The following is a 7,630-nucleotide window of genomic DNA, read 5'->3' as shown; positions in this document are numbered from 1 at the left end:
TATAAGTTTCACTATTTCAATTAAGCAGACATGCTTTTTGATTACTAAAATTTAATTTAACCATTAAAATGGAATTCAGACAACTTAAAACAGAATTTAGTAAAATATAAAATGGAATTTGAGAAAAAATGGGGCCCTAAAAATATAATTTTTGTTAACTTTTAATAAATTGTCTTTTAATAAGCAATTGTAATAAATTGTTGTTAAACTGTAGAAGTTTCACTATTTCAATTAAGCAGACATGCTTTTTGATTACTAAAATTTAATTTAACCATTAAAATTAAGTCCAAAAAAATTTAAACAAATAAAATGTGAAAAAAAATTCATAGGGCCCTACATATAATGAATAACTAAACAGTAACAAATGAGTAATATACAATTAACACTCTATTATTAACTAACAAGAAACTCTGGTTAATGCATTAGTCAGTATTAGCGCTCAGAGGAATGAGGTTCACTATTATCTAATAAATAACTACTATTTTTTTCATTCCTCACAGAGGACTATATATACAGATTCATAATTAATGTGAATAATGTATAATTAATTAGTTATTGATTAGCTAATAGTGAACTCCCACATTCAACTGAGCACTATTACTTACTAATTCATTTATCAGAGTTTCTTGTTAGTCAATAGTAGTTACTAGAGTGTTAATAGTGCATTACTCATTTAGTTATTCATTAATAATGTATTGTAAAGTGTTGCCGATCATCTTACTCTAGCCATATGGAGAACCTCATGAGGGAACGTTTAAATCAAATCACACTGCAGTATATATACTATGAGCAACATTTATCTGAATAAGATCTACATCTTGAAGAGCATTTAAGAGTAATTTAATGAGTGTAATATTTAAATGACATCCTATTCTTACGAAATCCAGATCGATGTGTTTGCCGGTTGACATTGCAAAGAAGTTGATGTCTTCAAAAATCGTTGTTGACGCTGTGCTGATTGGAGCAGTACACAACACTGAGCTGCACGGGATCAGCAATGTTACAGGTAACTTTATATATATATATATATGTGTACACAAGTGTGCTTAATATTGTTTTGATTGGCTAATTTGTTGTTGTTTTGAGGTGGTTGCTGTTTTAAGCCTGAAACGAGCAAAGAAGCCTTGCAACTCTTTGAGATGGAGACAGTCTTGTCAATGGAGCTGAGGAAGGAAAAGAAACACTTCGATGTATCATCCATTAACACCGTGGTACAGCATTTACCTTATTATTATATACAGTCATACAGATCATGAATGTTGTTTGCTAAAATGTACGAAAAGAATGACAAAAGACTGAAACATGATGCTAAAAAGCTTTGTCACCAGTTGTTTTTATCTATGTGTTTGACAGAATGACCTGAACATCTTCAGGACGTGTGGTTATGATGTCAAACCAGAGGTTAAATTACCTCCTCAGATACACAACAAAGTGACACTGACGAAGAAGTAAGAGCTAACGATCAATTCAGATGATTCACTGTAATTTCACTGTATTTTGAAGAATTTAGCTTACATTTTCAATTGGACCTCATGATGAACATTCAGTTTATTTGACTAAAGAATTAAAATTTTCTTTAATAATTTCTTTCAAAATGTTTCATTTGAACTTATTTCTAATTTAAGACTGTACTGTACATGTAAGTGTCTCACCATCTATGCCAAACTGATTGCAGTGCTTTGAAGAAGAGGATCATGGAATCCAAGACGGGGATCTTTTTGGAGAAGGACAGGAGGATTTTGGAAGAGCTCAAAAATCTCCACTGCGACCCTCACCCTTTCTGCACAGTGCTGCCCTCTGAGGCGGACTTCAGTAAGAAACTGATGCTGTTTAATATTAATAATAGTGTATTGACTTATAATAATGGCTTTCTCAAATTAAATGATTTGACTGTTTAAATAATCCAGTTTTTCTCTTCTTCAGCGTTTTGGAAGATCCTCATGAGAGGTCCACCTGACACGCCGTATGAAGATGGAGTGTTTGAGCTGTACTGTGAGTTTGGTCCTGAATACCCCGTCAAACCACCTCTTGTGAGATTCGTCACCCCTGTATCCTTTTCCCACTGCTGTCCGCACGTTTGGGACATCCATACGAGTCTTCTTTCAGCAGATACAGATGGGTAACAGAGACATTCGTCCAGTTTAAAAACACTTCATTTTTATTGCAGTCCCTTAACTTCAGTCATTTATAAAGGTTTACCATTGCAATGTGAACAATGTGGGAAGAATCTGTCACAACGTATTTGATCGAAATTACTCGGCCCACATTACCATGAGAGAGATCCTGGATGCCATATTTGGGCTCCTGATCGCTCCTGAACCAGAGGATCCTCTTGACAGGTGAATATATAGGCTCTAGCAGGGTTACAGAGATTTTAAAGTAGATTTATCATAAAGTTGTCAAAGTCATTATTCTATTTGTGAAGCATCTTGGCAGAAGAATTCCAGAGCAACAGAGTCAAATATGAGGAAGAAGCCAAGAAAAGCACAAAGATGTATGCCAGTTCCTCTCTGGATGACTTGGAAAAGGTAATTTCAAAACGGCAAATCCATGAAGTTAACAAAAGCCTTGGATTTAGATCATCTACCATTTTTCTTTTTTCCTATATAAAGAGCAAGTATATTCTAAACTTTCTTTCTTTCTTTCCTAGAGATATGTAGGTCCAGAGTTACAGAAAAACGTCACTCCTCCTACTTTAACTTGTCCTCTGTCACACAAGTTGTTTATTGATCCAGTGAAAACCACGGATGGGATGGTGTATGAGCGCAGTGCTATTGAGGATCATGTGAAGCAGTAAGTTATCTACAAATAAAAAGCTAAAATGTATGTTTTAATTTTCTATTTTTGACTTTCATTATAATTTTAGGCATGGAAGCACTGATCCACTGACGGAGGATGTGCTTCAGATCGCACACTTAAAGCCAGACCTGCACACAAAGAAGGCTGCTAAAGAATATCGCATGTTACAGATCAAGGAAAAACCCGTTTAGGATTTTCCATTCAGATGATAATCTTTCCAATTTTGAGAGCAGTTTGATTTGTTATCATCCCTGTTTGGGACCCTTTGTTCTCACATTTTCTAAATAGAGGGCTTGCTTTATCTTAATGTGTAAAATGTTACCCCTTTTATTTCAGCAATATATTATTATATTTCTGTAATTCATAATGTTGATTTTGGTTTGATGTTGCTTTAATCTGTTCATAACTCACTGTCAGTTTTTTGTTAGTAACAATTGCTAAATTACAAACCAATAAAAGCAATATTAAAACCATGTGGGCAGTTTTATATGAACTGAATCAGGTTTTCTGTGTCAGTATCAGAATGTAGTTAATATTACATGGACTCTCCCCAACATTACCCACTGAGCAAATTAGGTCCAGAAGACGTCTTTTTGAGGTCTTGTCTCAGGTTGAAAAGACGTCCACTGAGGGGCCAGAATGAATGTTTTTATGACGTCTTTTTTGGACGTCTTCTGGACATCCGATATAGACGAACACGCAGAATCACCAAAGGAGAAAAATCACAATTTTTAAGCCACCATCGTGGAGATGAGTGTTTGCTTTAGTTGGGCTCTTGACCCATGCCTTATTAATATTAGAGTTTGTTTGGGCTGTTAATTGAGTCATAACAGCCAGACAAGTAAAGAGAAATGATCAGGTGGTGTTGGTTATGTTTTCACGTAATCGTTATTTGACCTGAATCACTGAACTCATTTAGAGTAGCCCAATCTGTGAGTTAGATTTACGTTATTGATTACAGCAGAACTGTGATTCTACAGCAGAAGATCAGCTTTGTCAATATAATCTGAAGGATTTCACATAAGGTGTTCTGAGCAAAAAAAAAAATCTTTTGTCTTAGGCACACACAGACATCAAGAATCAGCCTGTGAATCTCAATGACGGTGACAAAGGAAAGGAAATTACTAAGACAATTAAGCTCATAATTTATTCATGCAGCAATGCATGATGGGAGCCATGGATGAATTTTGATTGGTTGCTCCCAGAATGCACTGCAACATGCTTTTTGATGGTCACCACTGTTGAGATTCACAGGATGATCCTTGATGTCTGTGTGTGCCTAAAATAAAAGCTTTTTTTTTTTGTTCAACACCCCTTTTCTGAAATCATTTGAGTCATATTGTAAAAGCAGATCCTCTGCTGTAGAATCACAGTGATGCTGTAATCAATAATGTAAATCTAACTCAGAGATTGGGCTCTAAATGAGTTCAGTGATTCAGGTCAAATAATGATTACGTGAAAACATAACCAACACCACTTGATCATTTCTCTTTACTTGTCTGGCTGTTATGACTCAATTAACAGCCCAAACAAACTCTAATATTAATAAGTCAAGGGTCAAGAGCCCAACTAAAGCAAACACTCATCTCCACGATGGTGGCTTAAAAATTGTGATTTTTCTCCTTTGGTGATTCTGCGTGTTCGTCTATATCGGATGTCCAGAAGACGTCCAAAAAAGACGTCATAAAAACTTTCATTCTGGCCCCTCAGTGGACGTCTTTTCAACCTGAGACAAGACCTCAAAAAGACGTCTTCTGGACCTAATTTGCTCAGTGGGTACACACCCACAAACAAGAACTAAAAATATTGCCTGTTTGGGCAAATATTGTGAGGCATGAAGTAAATGTTCACATCTTATGTAAAGTCATTTGAACATTCAATCCTTAAAACTAGTATCTATTTTAATGCTATTAGTACTTATTTTTAGATTCTAGCATCTATTCCATTAAGTACTTGTACTTAAATGTGCTATTAGTGCTTAGTTTTTTGAAGACCTTTTTGAAGATACTAGTAGCCTACTTGTTCATTAGATTAGATTATTCAATTCACATTTTCAATTCACATTTATTTGTATAGCGCTTTTCATGATACATATCATTTCAAAGCAGCTTTACAGAGAATGCATGTCAACATTACAATTTAAAGAATGCAGTTAGCAAATAATGTAATAATTTAGGCAATTAACTATTCCAACAGTTTTTTGTATTATACTTAAGAAAACTTAACTGGTAGGCCTACTTATTTTAAGAATGTCATGTATGGGTGCAATAGAGCACACAAAAAAAGATTTTGGAGGGGAAAAAATCTTTAAAAATATAGCTGTGAGCAGCAGTTATTGGGGTTCAAGCATTTAAGGCCTTTACGCCATTTATGTGTTTGGGTTTATGTTGACCTGAAATGTAGGGCTGAAACCATAAAATATGCCTGAAAAAGAATATGCTAAAACACAGAGAATGAAAAGGCTTAAACAGTAACACTTGATACACACCGAGCATACTTAGCACACACACACAGACAAACACAATATTTGAAATATATGATGGGTTACTATGTTTTCTGCAAATCTCATCAGTATAACACCATATTCAGGTTTCATTTTACTCATAATGCAGCACAACTGATATACTAATACTTAAAAACTAATACTTTAATGGAATTGATGAATTTTGACACAAAAATGTTAGAATAGTAATTTTATTTAGTTTAAATGTGAATTTTATAGAACAGTATTAGTGAGTAGTATGACAAATTACTATTTTAACCAGCAGGTGGCAGCAGAGTACCATTCATTGGCTCACTTTCATTTTAAAAGAGTATTGGTTTTGGTTTCAAAGCACATTTTCTGTGGTAACGCCATGAAACATTCTTACAAACACACACATTTTGTTAATATATACTTTTCAAGAAATATGCCATTATAATTACAGGATCATTTTTCACCTTTTTAACTGTTATAGATGCACATTTTGCCTGATCTGACTGAAATTTTGCATGCTTGTTTAGAAGCATATGTAGAAGCTTCCTTTAGGAGTTACAGGCTTATAAAACATCATTTTCAGGTAACCACAATGTGATATTACAGAAACATACCTCAAATAAATAAATGTAGAGGAAAACCTGGACAAAATGTGATTTGTACAATTATTATAATGATTTATAGATTTTAAATATGACTTCAAATGATTAAACCCTTGAAATAAGCAATAATGCTGAGCAGAATGAGCCAATGAGTGGTCATTTGCTGCCACCTGGTGGTTTAATGGAAATTTCAGTATATATGCTATTATAATAATAGGAACATTGTCACTTTTCATTTTGTCTGATCTGACTGAAATTTTGCATGCTTGTTTAGAGGCATATGTCACAAGTTCTAATTTTTAAGATGATCTGAGCTTTCCTTGAGGAATTTTTGGTACACTTGATCAAGGCCACAATTTAAAATGATCCTATTATATTCATCCCAATAAAAAAAAAAAAAAAGTTCAGCTCTTTTGATAATTATTAATCTAGAGGGTCCAGAGAATTGTACTGCATTGGTTTTATTCAGATTAAGCAAAAAACCTAGGACTAGTTTGCAAAAGTAGTTTATATGTATTGTATGACGCAGCATTCAATACCAGCAGCTGGTTGCATTATGGGTATTTGTTTGTTTTGAGTTGATTTATGCATTATGTAAGCAAGATGGTTGGGTTTTTGCAAAGTTATGTGTGTTTATGTTAAAGTTACTTTGGGCGGGTTTGGTTCATTTACCACCTGGTTATATAAAAAGTGTGGCTCTCACCATCATGGAAAGAGATGTGTATGGGAGGGACTTGGCGATCTGGCCATGTCTATATAGTTCTTATTAGTGATGGGAAGTTCGGTTCTTTTCCGCGAACCGGTTCTTTCGGGCAGTTCGATTCAATAAACCAGTTGAAAAAAACGGTTCACCGGTTCTTTTACGCTCCACCGTAATGACGTCATCCGCGATGAAAAAACTTAACACATTCAAATAAAGTCAGTAATCATAACATCAGTCAACTAAAACATAATCTGAAGCGTTTCTTACAAATTTAGTTTTGCATCTAAAGCATCCAAACACATGACATATACAGGCAGTGATGTGCAAACAAAGTTTTACAGTTATAAAGTGAATAAATTTGTCTTCATCAGAGCAGAAACGATGATCCTCTTACATTACGATTTATTTGTAATTAAATAAACTTACGTTTCGCCAGAATTGGCCCCTCATTCGAGTCCTCTCGCATCAGTTGTCCTAGTTAACCGGTGCTGTGATGTTACTGTTCGGTAGCTTCAGATCACACGCTGAATCACGCATGCGCAGTATCATCAGCTCACCGGTTCTCAAATCAGACACGTCCGAAAGAAGCGGTTCTCGGTTGTGTACTGATGATCCGAAAACCGTTGCAACCGGTTCTACTCGAGAACGAGATTGAGATTCGAGAACCGCGAGAGCGATTCAAAAGAGTCGCTTGTTTGCTCTCGCTGTAGTTATCTTTATATCACCACAACTTTCACTATATTGCTTTTTAAATAACATAGAAAAATAAATTTGTAGAACTATTTCTGAACATAAGTTTGATCTATGTACAAAATATTATGTTCACGTTGGCATGTAGTTTATTATGTACAGTATTATGTACAGTATATGCTATCAATCTGCTATGGTGTATTTGGAAAAGCACAAAAAAATTTTTTTGTATTTTGAATTAAGTCATAAACATATTTCCAGTATGTTTTATATTATCACACTGTCCGATGTTCAACAAAACTTGACTAACGCGCTTTTCGTTCTCTTGAAAAGTTAAACGCATGCGCAGTATCATCAGCT

Source organism: Megalobrama amblycephala, linkage group LG1, assembly GCF_018812025.1.
Source record: "Megalobrama amblycephala isolate DHTTF-2021 linkage group LG1, ASM1881202v1, whole genome shotgun sequence".
NCBI lineage: Eukaryota > Metazoa > Chordata > Actinopteri > Cypriniformes > Xenocyprididae > Megalobrama > Megalobrama amblycephala.
Note: the sequence above shows the minus strand (reverse complement) of the source record.